The sequence below is a fragment of the Oryctolagus cuniculus genome, chromosome 2 (assembly GCF_964237555.1).
Source record: "Oryctolagus cuniculus chromosome 2, mOryCun1.1, whole genome shotgun sequence".
In the NCBI taxonomy this organism is placed as follows: Eukaryota; Metazoa; Chordata; class Mammalia; order Lagomorpha; family Leporidae; genus Oryctolagus; species Oryctolagus cuniculus.
The window spans coordinates 108,921,632-108,938,842 of NC_091433.1; positions in this window are offsets into that span (position 1 = coordinate 108,921,632).

The window sequence follows — 17,211 nt, forward strand, 5'->3', positions numbered from 1 at the left end:
GGCCCCTAATCCATTTCTGAGGGCAGATCTCTCACTATGTAAACACATCAAAATGCCCCACCTCTCAGCACTGTTGCATGGGGCATTAAATTCACAACGTGTTAGCTTTGGGCGGACATGTTCAAACCATAGCAAGCTCCTTCCCATCTTTCTAGGTCTACACACACTGCGACCCGGGGATTCTATTTCCATGACAATCCCAGGCTCTGCCATCTTTCAGAGATGCCTCAACTCTCCAAGATTTTTTTTAAAAGATTTGTTTTCATGCTTACCTGCTTGTTTGAAAGGCAGAGTGACAGAGAGAGAGGGAGAGAAACTTCCATCCACTAATTCATTCCCCAAATGGCTACAGCAGCCAGGACTGGGCCAGGCCAAAACCAGGAGCCAGAAACTCCATCCTGGTCTCCCACATGGATGGCAGGGGTGCAAGTAATTGGATCATCCTCTGCTGTATTACCAGGTACATTAGCAGGAAGCTGAAATGAAAGCAGAGTAGCTGGGATATGCATTAATGCAACACTAGTATCCAACACAGCAGGACAGCTTAATCTGCTATGCCAGAACACCAGCCCCTCCCACAACTTTTCAGGGGCCTCGTGTTTTTAGAATGGGTGTAGATTTCATTATAATTATTGCTAGTCTTTCTCCATGACCTCCTTGATCTCCTCTGTCCTTTGACGTCATCAAGTCCTAATGCTCGCCCACGGCAGAAGACTCCACAGAAGGCTCCTGCTGCCTGTCCTGCATGCTGGTGGCCTACATTCCTGCCCGTTCCTGTGACTGTCGGCTCACCAGCTCTGGTTACCCAGGCCTTTCTGGTTCCCTCACTGCTTTATCCTGGCTCTTCCAAGTGTACCTAGTGGGATTCCGGGAAGGTCTCTTCTCCCTGCCAGCTGGTTTTGGCCTTTGTTGTCTCAGCCACACCATGAGGCTAGTGTGATGTGAACTTTTGGCACCCACCCCTAACTTGGCCTTCCAGATGTGCTCTGGAAGCCAAAATGTCATCTCTGTCACACACCACGTTGGCGTCATTTCCACTCGGATCTTGAGAGACTCGGAAGTCAGGTCTGCTCTGACTATGGTACCCAGGTAATATGTGTCAGGAGGTCACCCACAACATCTGCATTTCTGCCCTGCACATGGCTCAGAGCCTTATCTCTTCAGGACCACCGTGAATCATTTGCCACTTGTGGGGGCTACCTTGCTAATTCTTTGAAGTCACTTTTCCTTGTGACTTTCCAGAGGCACTCTGAGTATGACATGGCTACCTGCCATGTCCATGAAGTCCCATGACACTGTCTTACCCCAATCAGCAGGAGGGGCAGTGGAGAGGGAGGGCCTGGGGCAGAGAGGAGGGCAGGGGCCCACAGTCAAATCTGACCATCACTTGCCCCTAGCAACTTTTTTTCTGAAGCTGACCCTGACCGCAGAGGTGTTGACTTCCTGTGAATCCCACCAGTCAGGCCTCTCTGTGTAGATGCATAGGAACCAAGGGAGACTCTCCTCCAGTGAATGTAGCAGCCTCCTGGGAGAGTTCAACATGCTTATCTCGGGCTTGAGGTTGTAATTGTGATTTAGTGAAATGCCTCTTCCTAATGTCTTTTTCTTCTTTTCATGTAAATTAAGTTCCCAGTGCATGTGGGGATATGTGTGTCTCTAGTCCTAAGGGAGATTGGGGAATTCATTAGCTATTGTTTGGGAAGTGCTGGGCAGATAGAAGGCTCTCCAGCAATGTGAGGTATTATTATTAGGTGCCTTCAATTTGTAAATCATCTTGAATGGGTTGTTTTGTTTTATTCTGTTTTGATGGGGTATAAAAATGATAGCTTCAAAGCCACCATTCAGCAAGGGCCAATACACATACCAATGAAAATTTGCAAGACATGAATACAAATTTTTATCAGCATTTTTTGTGTTTGTTCACACCAAGAAGTGTTTAGGAGGTACCAGGGAATCTGGCATCCAGGGAACTGTGCCACTAACTCACACTTGTAACTTTGAAAAAGTGCATTAACTTCCGTGGGCTGCGATCTCTGCTTCTAGGAGTTTGGGTGGTTGGGTGAGTTGTTCCCTCCAGACCCTCCCCACACTGGCATTCCCTATAATACACCTGTGCACTCACACCTGCTATTCATGGAGCCCTCATGACATACAGGCCACACGGCTGAGGGTGCCATACCTTGTTTATGGTGACTAGAATTGTGCAGCTTCTCCATGGTTGCAGAGCTGAGGGGCAGCTGGGGCCTTGTTCTCACATTTACCCTCCACCCTATGCATTGGCTTTCAAATGGTTCTAGACCACTAGGAAGACAGAAGTCCATGGGCAGTTCTGTGTTCTCGTTCGCCTGGCTGCTCTCTAACCACATCACCTAACTTCTAACGGGCCAGGAAAGATGAGAACTGTTAGAATGTGCATCAATCCTATCTCCAGTTTCCCCCTTTATAGCCCTAGGCTCTTTCCCTACAACTCAAGGTGATGGAAGGAGACACCTGCTGATTGCCATGCACCCAGGATTCCTACAAGGAGTGGAAGAAGGAACATATGGAAGGAAGGAAGGAGGGAAGAGTAGCACCACTGAATAAAGTCTTCAGATCTGCCTGATTTCATTTTACTTGAAAGACAGAGACAAAGATACGCAGAGATCTTCCCTCTGCTGCTTCACTCCCCAAATGCCTGCATCAGCCAGGGCTGGACCAGGCAAAAGCCTGGAATTTAGAAGTCAATCCTGGTCTCCTCCAAAGGTAGCAGGACCCAAGTGCTTGAGCCGTTGCCTGGTGCCTCCCAGGGTGCATATTAGAAGAAAGCTGGACACTCTGGCCACAGAATCAGCCCTTAAGGCATTCGGATCTGGCTACAAAGCCCATGAGAGTATTTCAGGCATGGAAAGCCAAGACACTCTGGCAAAAAAACAAACAAACAAACAAACAAAACCCTAAATGAAAGATCTCTGTGAGTGAGATCCCAGTGGAAAGAACGGACCATCAAAGAAGGAGGTACCTTTCTCTGAAGGGAGGAGAGAACTTCCACTTTGACTATGGCCTTGTCTAAATAAGATCAGAGTTGGCAAACTTAAGAGGCTTCCATAGCCTTGGCAGCTCGTGACAAGAGCCTCAGGTGATTACTGACATCATAAATAAGAGTGTCAATTGTTAATCAACAATAGGAGTCACTGTGCACTTTCTCCCCATGTAGGATCTCTGTCCTTAATGTGTTGTACTATGTGAATTAACGGTATAACTAGTACTCAAACAGTACTTTATCCTTTGTGTTTCTGTGTGGGTGCAAACTGTTGAAATCTTCACTTAGTATGTACTAATTGATCTTCTGTATATAAAGATAATTGAAAATGAATCTTGATGAAGAATGGGATGGGAGAGGGAGTGGGAGATGGGATGGTTGCAAGTGGGAAGGTGGTTATGGGGGGGGGGGGGAAGCCGCTATAATCCAAAAGTTGTACTTTGGAAATTTATATTTATTAAATAAAAGTTTAAAAAATATATTTAAAAAAAGAAGAAGAAGAAAGCTGGAATTAGGAGCAAGTGACCCAACTCCAAGCACTTTGATATGGGATGCCAGTAATCCAAGCAGCTTCTTCTCCTTGATTTCTTGTAGTTCATATGAATTCAGTAAGACTGTGACAATGCTAAGATGGGTGTCTATTAGAGGCCAGGAAAACTATTCCACCATTCTCTGGGAGGCCACTCCCTCTAGTTAAACCATCCTGACAATCTGACAGAGTCCAGCACGGGCCTTCTGATGATATCAAAGGACTTGAGTGTATTAAAGAAGAGAGGGATCAAGTGGTCCTTGAGAGAAAGGCTAGCAATAAAAATAATAGAAGAATCTATGACTACACCCAAAATAAGAAGTACCTTAAAAGATCTGGGAGGGGCTGGCGTTCAGGCACAGCAGGCTAATCCACTTCATGCCACATCAGTATCCCAGATTGGAGCACTGGTTCGAGTCTCAGCTCCTCTTCTTTCAATCCAGCTTCCTGCTAAGGGCCTGGGAAGGCAGCAGAATACAGCCCAATCACTTGGGCCCCTGCCATCCATGTGGGAGATAAGCATGGAGTTTCTGGCTCCTGGTTTTGGCCTGACCCAGCCCTGGCTACTGCAGCCATTTGAAAAGTGAACCAGTGGATGGATGGTCTCTCTCTCTCCTCTCACTCTCTCTCTCCCTCTCTGTCTCTGTCTCTTTCTGTCTCTCTCATCACTCTGCCTTTCAAATGAGCTAGCATGCAAACAAATAAATATTTTAAAACAAAAAGAGCTGGGAAGTTGAAGCACCTTGGAAAGATGGCAGAAGCCTGGGGTTATGATGAAGAAGGAGCTCGGAGGCCACAGAGAAATGGGAAGGAGCCTGCTATGGCTTGAGCGTGTCCCCCAGAGCTGATGCACTGGGAACTTAATGCCCAGCGCAACAGTGAGGGGACTTTTAAGAGGAATTTAAGTCAGGAGAGATCTGCCCTCACGAGTGGCTTGACACCATTGCCCTGGAGCAATGCATCCCTTGTAATAAAATATGAATGTGGGGGCCGGCGCCATGACTCAATAGGCTAATCCTCCTCCTTGCGGCACCGGCACACCGGGTTCTAGTCCCAGTCAGGGCTCCGGATTCTGTCCCGGTTGCCCCTCTTCCAGGCCAGCTCTCTGCTCTGGCCCAGGCAGGCAGTGGAGGTTGGCCCAAGTGCTTGGGCCCTGCACCCCATGGGAGACTAGGATAAGCACCTGGCTCCTGCCTTCGGATCAGCGTGGTGCGCCAGCCACAGCGCGCCGGCCGTGGCGGCCATTGGAGGGTGAACCAACGGCAAAGGAAGACCTTTCTCTCTGTCTCTCTCTCTCACTGTCCACTCTGCCTGTCAAAAAAAAAAAAAAAGAAAAGAAAAGAAAAGAAAGAAAGAAAGAAAAAAAATATGAATGTGGGTCCCTCTCACTCTCTCACCCTGTGATGACTTCCTTCCTCTTAGGACACAGCAAGATGATCCTTCCCAGACACAACCCCTTGATCTTGGGCTCCCCTGCCCCCAGAACTGTGAGTCAAATGAAACTTCTTCTATTGCATATAATTTCCCCAGTCTGCAGTATTCTGTGCTGGTTAAGTCAAGGCTGCTCAGGGATGCGTGTGAGCCAGGAGGTCAGGAAAGTGAGGAGGCTATCTTGGGGACAGTCACTGGGGACGCAATACAGGAGCAGCTGCCTGTCCACCCTCAGGCCAGAAAGCTGGCAAGGGACCTGCAGGTCCCTGGTGTGGCTGCAGAGACTTGGTGGAGTCCTGGCGACATTCGGGAGGGATGGGGTGCTTCTTGCATGTGGAAGATTAGATTCAGGAAATGGAAAGAGCATTGTCAGACAGGCTGGAAAGCCAAATGCAGGGTTGAGCACACCGTTGTAACTCTTAAATGCTACAAAAAAAAAAGGAAGGAAGGAAGGAAGGAAGGAAGGAAGGAAGGAAGGAAGGAAGGAAGGAAGGAAGAAAATAAGTGCCATAGTAGAGAGGCACCAACCCCAACAAATGGAAAAGCTTACATCCAAAACAGCAGAGTTAATATGGCAAACAGAAGAAGCATTTGGCACATATATAATTAGAATCTTCAGAAAGAAATGAGATTTTACCCATAAAAAGGAATATTTTAGAGATCCTGGAAATGAAAAATTTGATGATTGAAATAAAAATCTCTGTAAGTGGCCAGAAGTGTTGAAGTGGATAAGAGAGTAAGTAGAAAGGCTGAGCCAAGGAATTCTGGAGTAGAAGATAAAGGACAAATAGATAGCATAAACAACGGTTGGGAGAACTGGAATATAGACCCCAGATCACCCAGGTCTTCATTCTAGTAGAACAGGGATTGAAATGGGACCCCTCCTCCATTTTCTGAGTAGTCCCCAAGACAACAGGTGCCAGCTGCTTCACATCCCACAGTGAGGAGACCCACTAAGCCCATCTGGCAGCAGAGATGTCGGAGCCGCGGCTCAGCCCCTGAGCTGACTTCTCCCTTGGGCTTATCAAGGATGCAGGAGAGGCCACAAGAAGGAGTCAGCTGCAGATCATCATGCTAAGTGAAATAAGCCAGACCCCAAAACACAAATACTACATGTTTTCTCTTACTTGTGATAGTTAACAGAGAATATTAAAATCTTATGTCATGGCCCGCACTATGGCATAATAGGTTAGGCCTCCACCTTTAGCACTGGCATCCCATATGGGCACTGGTTTGAGTTGAGGCTGCTCCACTCTGATCCATCTCCTTGCTAATTAATGTGCCTGGGAAAGCAGTGGAAGATGGCCCAAGTGCTTGGGTCCCTGCACCCATGTGGGAGGCCTGGAAGAAGCTCCTGGCTCCTGGCTTTACATCGGCCCAGGTCCTGCTGTTGCAGCCATTTGGGAAGTGAACCAATGGATGGAAGACTCTCTCTCTGTCTCTCTTTCTCTCTCTGTAACTCTGCCTTTAAATAAATAAATCTTTAAAAAATAAGAAGTCATATTATTTTGTATGGAGTTATAAATATTGTTTCACTGCATCATATTATGTAAATAACAATATACTCTTCTTTCCCACATTAAAAAAGAAAAGAAAAGAAATAGAGGTCGACGCTGTGGCAAAGTGGGCTAATCCACCTGCCATGGGCACTGGTTCGTGTCCTGGCTGCTCCTTTTCCAATCCAGCTCTCTGCTGTGGCCTGGGAAAGCAGCAGAAGATGGTCCAAGTGCTTGGGCCCCTGCAACAGCGTGGGAGACCCAGAAGAAACTCCTGACATCTGGCTTCAGATCAACTCAGCTCCGGCCGTTGCAGCCATTTGGGGAGTGAACCAGTGGTTGGAAGACCTTTCTCTCTGTCTCGCCCTCTCTCTGTGTAACTCTGCCTCTCAAATAAATAAACAAACAAATAAAAAGAAGTAGAGAGGGAGTATAGTGAAGACTCTTGGGGTATTAATAATGTGTTCTTAATTTGGGTGTTGGTTATGAAGTGTGATCAGAGGAGCCAAAGCTTATTTGTCTACACACTTATGTGCCTTTCTTGGTATGTAGACTGTATTTCAATAAAATGTTAAAAAGGTGGGGGAGGTTTGCTGGAATTGAGAAGAAGAGTTCGTGTGCTAGGAGCCCCCCCACCCCCGCAAGATGATTCAGCCTAACCACAGATCTAAGGAAGGGGCCGTGGAGACAGCCTGCCCTGTGTTTCTGCAGTTGGGAGAGCATGGTGATTTCTCACTCTTGCAGGCAAGAAGGGGCCATGTCTGGCAGGTAATTGTCACCCTCCTGTTGTTCTTGGATCAAACCCACGGCCCCCTGTGCATCAGATGGGACTACATGCAGGAGAGCTGCTCTGAGCTTGTGTGAGGGTCTGACCCCAATCCTGGCCTTAGATGCCTCCTGGAAGAATGAGGAGGCCTCAGCAGAGAGAGGCTGAGGGGCCCCCGATGGACGATCTCTCTCTATCCCTCTGCCTTTCAAGTAGTAAACAACAACAAATCCTTATAAAAATAAATTTCAGTTATTTCTGGAATTCTCCATGTAATGTGCTTGGACCACAGTTAACCTCCAGTAACCGAAACCACAGTAGGCGACACAGCAGATCGGGGGGACTGCTGTCGTCCCTATAACACCTTGATCAGCACTCCATTGCTGGGTAATGAATCACTATGAACTGAACAGCCTAAATCAACATCCTTTATTATCTCACCATCCTGTGGACCAGAAGTCCAGGCAGACTTGATCGCTCTTTACTTTGGTGGGGCTGAAATTAAGGTGTTGGCCCAGCTGAGTTCTTACCTGGGTTCTTGGGCGGAGGAATCCACTTCCAAGTGCTTCGTGGTAGCTGGCAGGATTCCATCATGTGCAGCACAAGGCTGAGATCCCTACTCTTGCTGGCTGTTGGTCAAGGGTCACCCTTAGTCATAAGAAGCTTCTCTCCAGCTCTTGCCCTGGGCCCCCTCCATCTTCAAAGCCAGCAAGGGCACATCAGATATGTCTCGTGCTTTGACGCTTTCAAACTCTGCTTTTAAAATGATGTGATAAAGTCTGGCCCCCTTGCGTAACCTCCCTTTTGATGAACTCAGAGCCAAGTCATTTTTAACCCTTAGTGACATCTTCAAAATCTATTTTGCCAGTAGCGTAACTATGGGCAGATCATCTCACTGGAGCCACAGTCCCAGAGATTAGGGGGGCCAATCTTGGGGTGCGGGCTGTTCTGGCATTTCTGCCTTCCAGATGGGAAATGGAAAGCAGTAGCTGGCTCTGAACAGAATGGAATCCAGGAGAGAGATGGAGAGTTCAAAGGGTAGGGTGGAGGAATCCTGACTCATTGTGCGTAACCTCCCATGCAGGTGCACCCTGAACCTGGCCAACCTTACTTCTCTGTGGGGTGCAGGAATAACTGAGTTTCTGGAAGCCATGTGCACATGGGATAGAGTCATGTAACTTCAGTCTGCCATTTGACAGTGGGTAAGTACAAAATCCCCCACAAAGTGGACGTAATTGTGACACTACACCCCCAAAGGGAGCTGCTAGAATGAGCATAAATCGGCCGGCGCCGCGGCTCACTAGGCTAATCCTCCGCCTTGCGGCGCCAGCACACCGGGTTCTAGTCCTGGTCGGGGCGCCGGATTCTGTCCCGGTTGCCCCTCTTCCAGGCCAGCTCTCTGCTGTGCCCAGGGAGTGCAGTGGAGGATGGCCCAAGTCCTTGGGCCCTGCACCCCATGGGAGACCAGGAGAAGCACCTGGCTCCTGTCATCGGATCAGCGCGGTGCGCCGGCCGCAGCGCGCTGGCCGCGGCGGCCATTGGAGGGTGAACCAACGGCAAAGGAAGACCTTTCTCTCTGTCTCTCTCTCTCACTGTCCACTCTGCCTGTCAAAAAATAAAAAAAATTAAAAAAAAAAAAAGAATGAGCGTAAATCAACTGAAGTGCCAGAGCGCCCTTTTTCTCACCCCTTTCGAACAGTCAGTTCCCTGTTTCCTCGGAAGATGGCAGAGTTTTTGTTCCTTGTGTGCAGAAGAGTCACTGTCCACCAGACAAGATACTTCTGGTTGAGAATATCAAAACCCAACTTTGGTTTACTTCAAAATGGAGGAAACCGTTACTAAGCCTTCCTAGAAAGCTGGGAGCCTGATGCGGGAGACTTCAGACATGGTTCAGTCAATGATTCGGCCACATTTATTTACAATTCTCTCAGCTCTGCCTTCCTTGACATGCCTCACTTCCCAGTATAACTTCCCTCTTGGTGACAACATGGCTGCCAGCAGCAATTGGGGCTGTCGTTTATTACTGAGAAAAGTCAGCAAGCAAGTCTAAACACTGAGTAAAAGTCCAAGCATCAAGTCAATAGGCTACCACTTTCCTTTCCAGTTCACCACAGGAAAACCATTGTCTGGTTGCTTAGACTTGAATTACCAAAGCCAATCAATGTGGCTAGCAAGATGGGACTAACCTCATTGGCTGTTAGTCAAGACCCATCTATGGAGTTGGGATTGGGGTCAATTCCCCAAAAAAACATAATTGCAATATAATGGAGGGAAGAGAAAATGGATGTAGGAGCCTGGCTACTTCTACCCACCAGTGCATCCCAGGGCCCGGGGAGCTCACTCCTGGAGTGAGTATGAAACAGAGACAAAATCTGCTGCTAAGAGAAGTCTTGCCGGCGCCGCGGCTCACTAGGCTAATCCTCCGCCTTGCGGCGCCGGCACACCGGGTTCTAGTCCCGGTCGGGGCGCCGGATTCTGTCCCGGTTGCCCCTCTTCCAGGCCAGCTCTCTGCTGTGGCCAGGGAGTGCAGTGGAGGATGGCCCAAGTCCTTGGGCCCTGCACCCGCATGAGAGACCAGGAGAAGCACCTGGCTCCTGACATCGGATCAGCGCGGTGTGCCGGTTGCGGCGGGCATTGGAGGGTGAACCAACAGCAAAAGGAAGACCTTTCTCTCTGTCTCTCTCTCTCACTGTCCACTCTGCCTGTCAAAAAAAAAAAAAAGAGAGAGAAGTCTCAGTCTGCCTCAATGGTGTGAACATCTTCTCCTGGTATGACCTTTTCTCCATATTGGATGCAGTTTTGCTACTTAAACATTTTCCATGCAACACTGATGCTAACCATCAGCCACCAAGTCCACCACACACCACTCGCCAAAAGCAACAGTCTCTACCGAAGCTGAGGAAGCAGGGCCTGACACAAGGCAGGCAGGTGTGACTGTCACCAACCAGCCCTTCCCTGAGGGACTTCAAGTGTATTTGCATGCAATTGCAACCCACACTGATTATTTTCTATTCAGCCCCTAGGAAGTTATGCTGTGATTCCTCTCCTCCTACGTGAGCGCAAGTGCTTTATGTCTACCAGTGATTCTTCTAAACCAGGAGTAGGGAACATCTAGTCCTTGGGCCAAATAGGGACAATGAAATTGTTGGTCTGGCCCTGCCAAGGCAACCGAGGGTGGGACGTGAAAGTCAATAAATCTATAGCAGGCTAATTTTTAAGTTGATAATTCTGTGTGGCCTGTGGATGATGCTATAATTACCCACATGGCCCTTGGCATGGAAAAATGTTCCCTATGCCTGTCCTAAAATTTAACCTGCTCTTTAAAGCCTAACCTACCTCTCCCCGACCTCAGTCTTCTGCAACTGCTTAAAATTTTTCAATCACCCCTTATTTCCTTTAGAAAAGGATTTAGCAGCCCCAGCATTATTGCTGCTTTGGGCCAGATGCAGAGGTTCATGGACATGCAACCTATGGAGTCCTGGGGCCCCACGCTCAGAAGGGCACTGCACTGCCTTTCATACTCTGCTCTCAGCATTGTGAAAAAAAATTTTTTTAAAGAAACAGATTGTTTATTTACCTGAAAGGCAGAGTGTCAAAGACAGAGAGGGAGAGAAAGATCTTCCATCCACTGGTTTACTCCCCAAATTGTGGCAGCAGCCAGGGCTGGGTTGGGCTGAAGCCATGAACCGTGAACTCCATCCAGGTCTCCCACATGAGCACTTGGGCCATCTTTTGCTGCTTTCCCAGAAGTGTTAGCAGGGAGCTTAATTGGAAGTGGAATAGCCAGGACTCAAACCACCGCTCACATGGGATGCAAGTAACAAGTGGTGACTTAACCTCCTGGCCCTGTGAAATTCTTAATATCTTATCTTGAAACCCATGTCTTCAAAGTGAAATGCAGTGGAACAATGGGGCATACCCATAAGCAGAGAAGATACATACATTATGCACATCTATGGGTCTCATCGCTCCATTTGCAAAATAGCATTTGGATGCCCCATCAAGTCAGAATTCCAGTGCACCCATGATGCACACAAGTTCAGTGGGAATCGAAGCCAGCACAAAATAAGTGTGTTAAGTCTGCTGTGGGGTAGGCAGAGTCCCTGAAAGCTCTGATCTGCTTTTCAATCAGAACTTGCTTTGAATGAACGCAGAAAGAAGGCATTGGTTATTTAGAAATGCAAACGGCTGTGAAACTAACATATCACTCCTGTTGCTTTCCTGAATGAAACAGCCACGTATGCTGAAAATGATGACAGAGAAGTAGGATATTATATAGCAAATAAAAATACAGGATACCTGTTAAATTTTAATTTCAGATCAGTAGAATAAGTATGTCTCAAATAATGCCTGAGAGGCCGGCGCCACGGCTCACTAGGCTAATCCTCCGCCTAGCGGCGCCGGCACACCGGGTTCTAGTCCCGGTCGGGGCACCGGATTCTGTCCCGGTTGCCCCTCTTCCAGGCCAGTCCTCTGCTGTGGCCAGGGAGTGCAGTGGAGGATGGCCCAGGTGCTTGGGCCCTGCACCCCATGGGAGACCAGGAAAAGCACCTGGCTCCTGGCTCCTGCCATCGGATCAGCGCGGTGCGCCGGCCGCAGCGCGCTGGCCACGGCGGCCATTGAAGGGTGAACCAACGGCAAAGGAAGACCTTTCTCTCTGTCTCTCTCTCTCACTGTCCACTCTGCCTGTCAAAAAAAAAAAAAAAATAATGCCTGAGAAAGACTCTACAAAAACTATTTGTTTTTTATTGAAATTCAAATGTAACTAGGAATCCTATATTTTATCTGGTAACCATACATAAAAGGAAAGGGGAAACAGGGCAACTCACAATTCCTTTTCCTTTTGGTCCTTTCTTGCTCACTACTAAGTGGGAAAAATATTGATTGAATGTGCCAACGTGAAGAAATGAAATAACAGGTGGACTAGTTTTGTGCAACGTTGCTGCTGTTCTGGTAACAGCAAAATGCACACGCATGCATGAACTACAAAATGTGAGTAGTACAGTTTCAGTGACTCTGCTGGTGAATTAATGTTTGTCTTTGCAGTTTAAACATGGCAGTGTGGGGCAGGCATTTGGCTTAGCAATTAAGATGCTGGTTGGGATGCCCACAAACCATATCAGGGTGATTAAGTTTGACGTCTGTCTCCAGCTTCCTGCTAGTGCGGATTGTGTGAAATCTCAAGCAGTTGGTTCCTGTTACTCATCTAGATTGAGTTCTGGCCTCAGTTCCAGTTGGAGGCTAATTGCAGGTATCTGGAAGTGAACCAGTCAATAGGAATATTCTCTTTCTTTCTCTCTCTCTTTCTCTCCTTCTCTCCCCGCACCCCACTGATCCTTTCAAATTAAAAAAAAAAGTGCTACTGCACAATACAAAGAATAGTGAAATGCAGGCTGATAATAACATTTTTAACTTTCCTTTATTTAGAATGACATTAAACAGAAAATGAAAAGTGCCATGACAAATCAAGAAAGAGACCAGACCGTGAAAGAAAAAAAAACTTACATTTTAATACTTTCTTTTATTTTTAATTTTTAATTTTTTAATTTTTTTGACAGGCAGAGTTAGTGAGAGAGAGAGAGAGACAGATAAAAAGGTCTTCCTTCCATTGGTTCACCCCCCCAAATGGCCGCCATGGCCGGCGCGCTGCACCTATCTGAAGCCAAGAACCAGGTGCTTCCTCCTGGTCTCCCATGTGGGTGCAGGGTCCAAGCACTTGGGCCATCCTCCACTGCACTCCCAGGCCACAGCAGAGAGCTAGACTGGAAGAGGAGCAACCGGGACAGAACCGGCGCCCCAACCGGGACTAGAACTCGGGGTGCCGGCGCCACAGGCAGAGGATTAGCCTAGTTAACCACAGCGCCGGCCTACATTTTAATACTTTCAATACCACCTTTGTACAGCTTCTTGAACAAGGAGTCCATATTTTCATTTTGCACTGGACCTTGCAAATCCTATGGTCAGCGTTAGAACCAGTGGCCCTGTCCTGTCCATTGGAAGATTAGTGACAGCCTTGATCTCCACCCACCGGAAGCCGGTACCAAGTCCCTGCCCAAGCTATGACAATGAAAACTGTCCCCAGATCTTGCCAAATGTTTCCTGTGGGACAAAATCACCACGTGTGGAGAAGCACTGCTCTGAGAAGAAAACCCAGCCTCCTTGAAGTGTAGGACCCTTGCCTGTCTTCTCTCAGCTCCTCACCGCTCTCCATGTCCTTCAGTCACTCTGAGCCCACTGGGAGTCCCTTGAACAAACCATCCGTGAATGCCTCTGTGCCTTCGAACACCACCTTCCTGATCCCTACACCATCTTCTCCCAACTTCACTCAGCCAATTCCTTATGAGCTTTCAAAACTCACTCTGGTCTCACCCTGCCATCCACCTTCCAAATCCAAGCTTCTTTGATCTCTAGCCCACCATCTCGGTGAGGGGCCCACCTGTGGACTCCCAAAGCACCTTTCGAGGAGGTCCATCAGGCAGTCACCTGTGCAGCACCTTAATGGCACCAGACTGTGAGCCAGACCGTGAGGTCAGGCTCTTTATCTGCCATAGCCAGCAATATGCTTGGTAAATAGATGTGGAAGAACAGCAGGGGGGAGGGGGAGGTGCAAGAAGGGAGAAGGGAAGGAAGGAAGAAAGGAGAGAGAGAGGAGAAAGGCTATTAGAGATTTTCCTAATGTTACATGAGTAGTAAATGTTGCTCTCAACATTCGGCTTTTATTTCTAGAAGTCCATTAGCTAAACCATAAAAATAAATGCTGGTCCGCCATAAAAACGATATACGTCAATAAAATGAGGCCCTTAGTACTTAGATCTGTTGCTGAGGCTTTTTTTTTTTTTTTCACTCCTAAGTACTTTACCCTTTCTCTGACGATTACCGCTTATTCCAGATGGTTTTTGTTCAAACACTGGCCTTTCTTCACTGTCCCTTCTTGCCTACTGTGCTCAGATAGAGACGGGCCTGTGGCTGCCCTGCTGTGTGTGGAAGAACCCATCAGAGACCAGCAACAGCCACCGAGGTCCCTCGGCCTCGCTTCCCGCACCAAGCATACCCGGCTGTTCTGCCACCAGCATTGCTCCCCACCTGCAGACCAGTCCGCTTACTCACAGCCATTCTGGGCCATGTGATAGCCATCTGCGGGCTTCACTGAAGCCTTAAGGCAATCGACAGCCCCACCCCCACATCCCACCATCAACGGGGACAGCTCAGGAGACTCCCAGAAACAGCCGAACTGGGACATCTCTCAATGGGAAACAGTCAGATCCTCCCCTATTGGAAGTGAAATAGTAAGGAGCAGTATCAGTGTAAATTCAGGCTCTGTTCTCAGAACAGAAAACTCAGCATGGATGAGCAGATACAAACACAGAAGAATTAAGCAAAGTGTACCTAGGAAAATCAGCAGTGGGACCAACAGTGAATTATACACAGCCGGCCCACCATGTCTATGTCATGTGTTCGGCCAACTAAAGATGGAAACTATCCTAAAAACAAAATTGTATCTGTACTAAATATGTATTTTTTAAAAAGTTTTTTTTAATTTATTTAAGGTGCAGGCATACAGAGAGAAGAAGGAGAGACAGTGAGAGAGAGATCCCATCCACTATTTCACTCCCCAAATGGTTGCCATGGCCAGGGCTGGGCCAGGCCAAAACCAGGAAACAGGAGCTGCTTCTGGGTCTCCCACATGGGTGTCGGGGCCCAAGATCTTGGGCCATCTTCTGCTACTTTCCTAGGGGCATTAGCAGGGAGCAGGACCGGAAATGGAGCAGCCAGGACTCAAACCAGCACTCATATGGGATTCCAGCACTGCAGGCAGAGGCTAACCTTCTACACCACAGCACTGGCCTCCTGTATGTATTTTTTTCTTGTAGTTCCCTAAACAATGTAGTATACCAACCATTTCTATAGCATTTGCATTGCAGCTTGGTATTAGAAGTCATCTGGAGATGATTGAAAGCATATGGGACAATATGTATAAGTTCTATGCAAATACTATACCGGTTTATGTAAGGGACTTGAACATGTGAGACCTTTGGTTTCTTCAGGGGGATCCTGGAACCAATCTCCTAAGATATGAAGGGGTGATTATATTTCCCTTTCTGTTGGAATAATCCTTTTAAGGGTATTTGCCAGTTGTTTAAAACTTATTACCTGGGACCAGCATTGTGTTGTAGTGGGTAAAACCACTGCCTGCGATGCCGGCATCCCTTTTGGGTGCCCTGTTGTGTTCCAGCTGTTCCACTCCCAGTCCAGCTCTGTTGCAGTTGATTTCTCAACAATGTTGCAGTGGATTCCTTTCTGAGAGGAGGAGTGTGGTGGGGGCAAGAGGCGCGGAGTCACCACACAGACCCCCGGAGTCAGGTGAAAGCAGGCCTGAGGCAAGCAGCCCGCAGACTCATTTATTTGAGTTAGTACAACAGCTTATATAGCCAAGACCAGCCAGTTTCTGAAACCATCCAATCACGGCCTGTTTCCAGGCAGTTTCTGTTGTCAGCGGCCATCTTGGCATGACCTTTTCACCTCAGCGGCCATCTTGATATGACCTTTTCACCTCATTCCACCACACAGCTCCCTGCTAATGTGCCTGAAAAACAGCAGCAGAAGATGGTCCAAGTACTAGGGCCCCCACTGCTCATGTGGGAAACCTGGAAGAAGCTCCTGGCTCCTGGCTTCAGCCTGGCCCAGCCCTGGCCATTGCAGCCATCTGGGGAGTGAACCAGTGGATAGAAGATCTCTCTCTCTCTCCCTCTCTCTTTCTTTCAAAATAAATTTAGATTAAAAAAAAAAAACTTATTACCTGCCCCCACTTTAGAATCCAAGCACTCTTTCAAGTCTGTGTCCGTCATCTCAAAGGAAGGCTTTGTCAGGCAAAGAGGAAGGGAGGACCCAAAAGCCAAAACTCCAAAGGAAATGGAGAGGACATTAGGGCATAGCCGTAAAATTAGCAACAGGAAGGGTAGGGGATTTAAAGAGCAGGCTTGCTTCCACTGGAGACTAGAAAACGAGCTTAGACCAGCTGGGAGAAGTATAGCTGAGGAAAAAATGTGCGTGTTGACATACATGGGATTCAGAAAGAGGGCCCAGCATTCTTGCTTCAGAGCTGAGCCCCACAGACAGTGAAACCCCAGACGGGTGTGTGGGAGCCAAGAGTAGAGGGTAGCTGTGCCCTCCTCCCAGACAGAGCCTGGGACCCAGCAAACCCAGAGTGCAAAGGCATGACGGTGCCCAGGCTCAGGGATGACACGCACATGCATGCCCCGGGTGGATGGCAGTGGAATCAGCCTGTGTAGACAGATGTTGCCAAGATCACTGACGTAGGACGAGTGGTGTGACTCAGTGGGTTAATTTGCTGCCTACAACACTGGTATCCAATGTCAGCACACAAGTTCAGGATCTCAGCTGCTCCATTTCTGATCCAGCTCCCTGCTAATGTGCCTGGGAAAGCAGCAGCAGATGACCTGGGTGCTTGGGCCTCTACCACCCATGTGTGAAACAAGGATGGAGTTCCAAGCTCCTGGCTTTGGCCGGGCCTACCCTTGGCTGTTGTGGCCCTTTAGAGAGTGAACCAGTAAGTATATGGAAGATCTCTTTCTCTCTCTCTCCTCTCTCCTTTCTCCTCTCTCCTCTCTTTCTCTCTCTACCTACCACACTGCCTTTCAAATAAAATAACATCAATCTTTAAAAAAAAAAACAAAGACCCTGGCATGCCTGGTCCTGATGGAGACCCCAGAACTTGGACGAAGTTGTGCGAACACATGTGAATGAGATGGAATTTCTGTCTGCCCATGAGAAAGGTGACTCAAAATAAAAATGAGGAGATTGATTTCACTGCTGTAACAGAGATCCAAAATTAACAGAGGTTTCATCAGGAAAGAAGTTGGTTTCTCTCCCCTTTGAATGTCCAGAGGTAGCCAGGTGTCTGGTCATGCTGGGCTAAGTCACAGGGGCCCAGGCTACAGCTGTGGTTTGG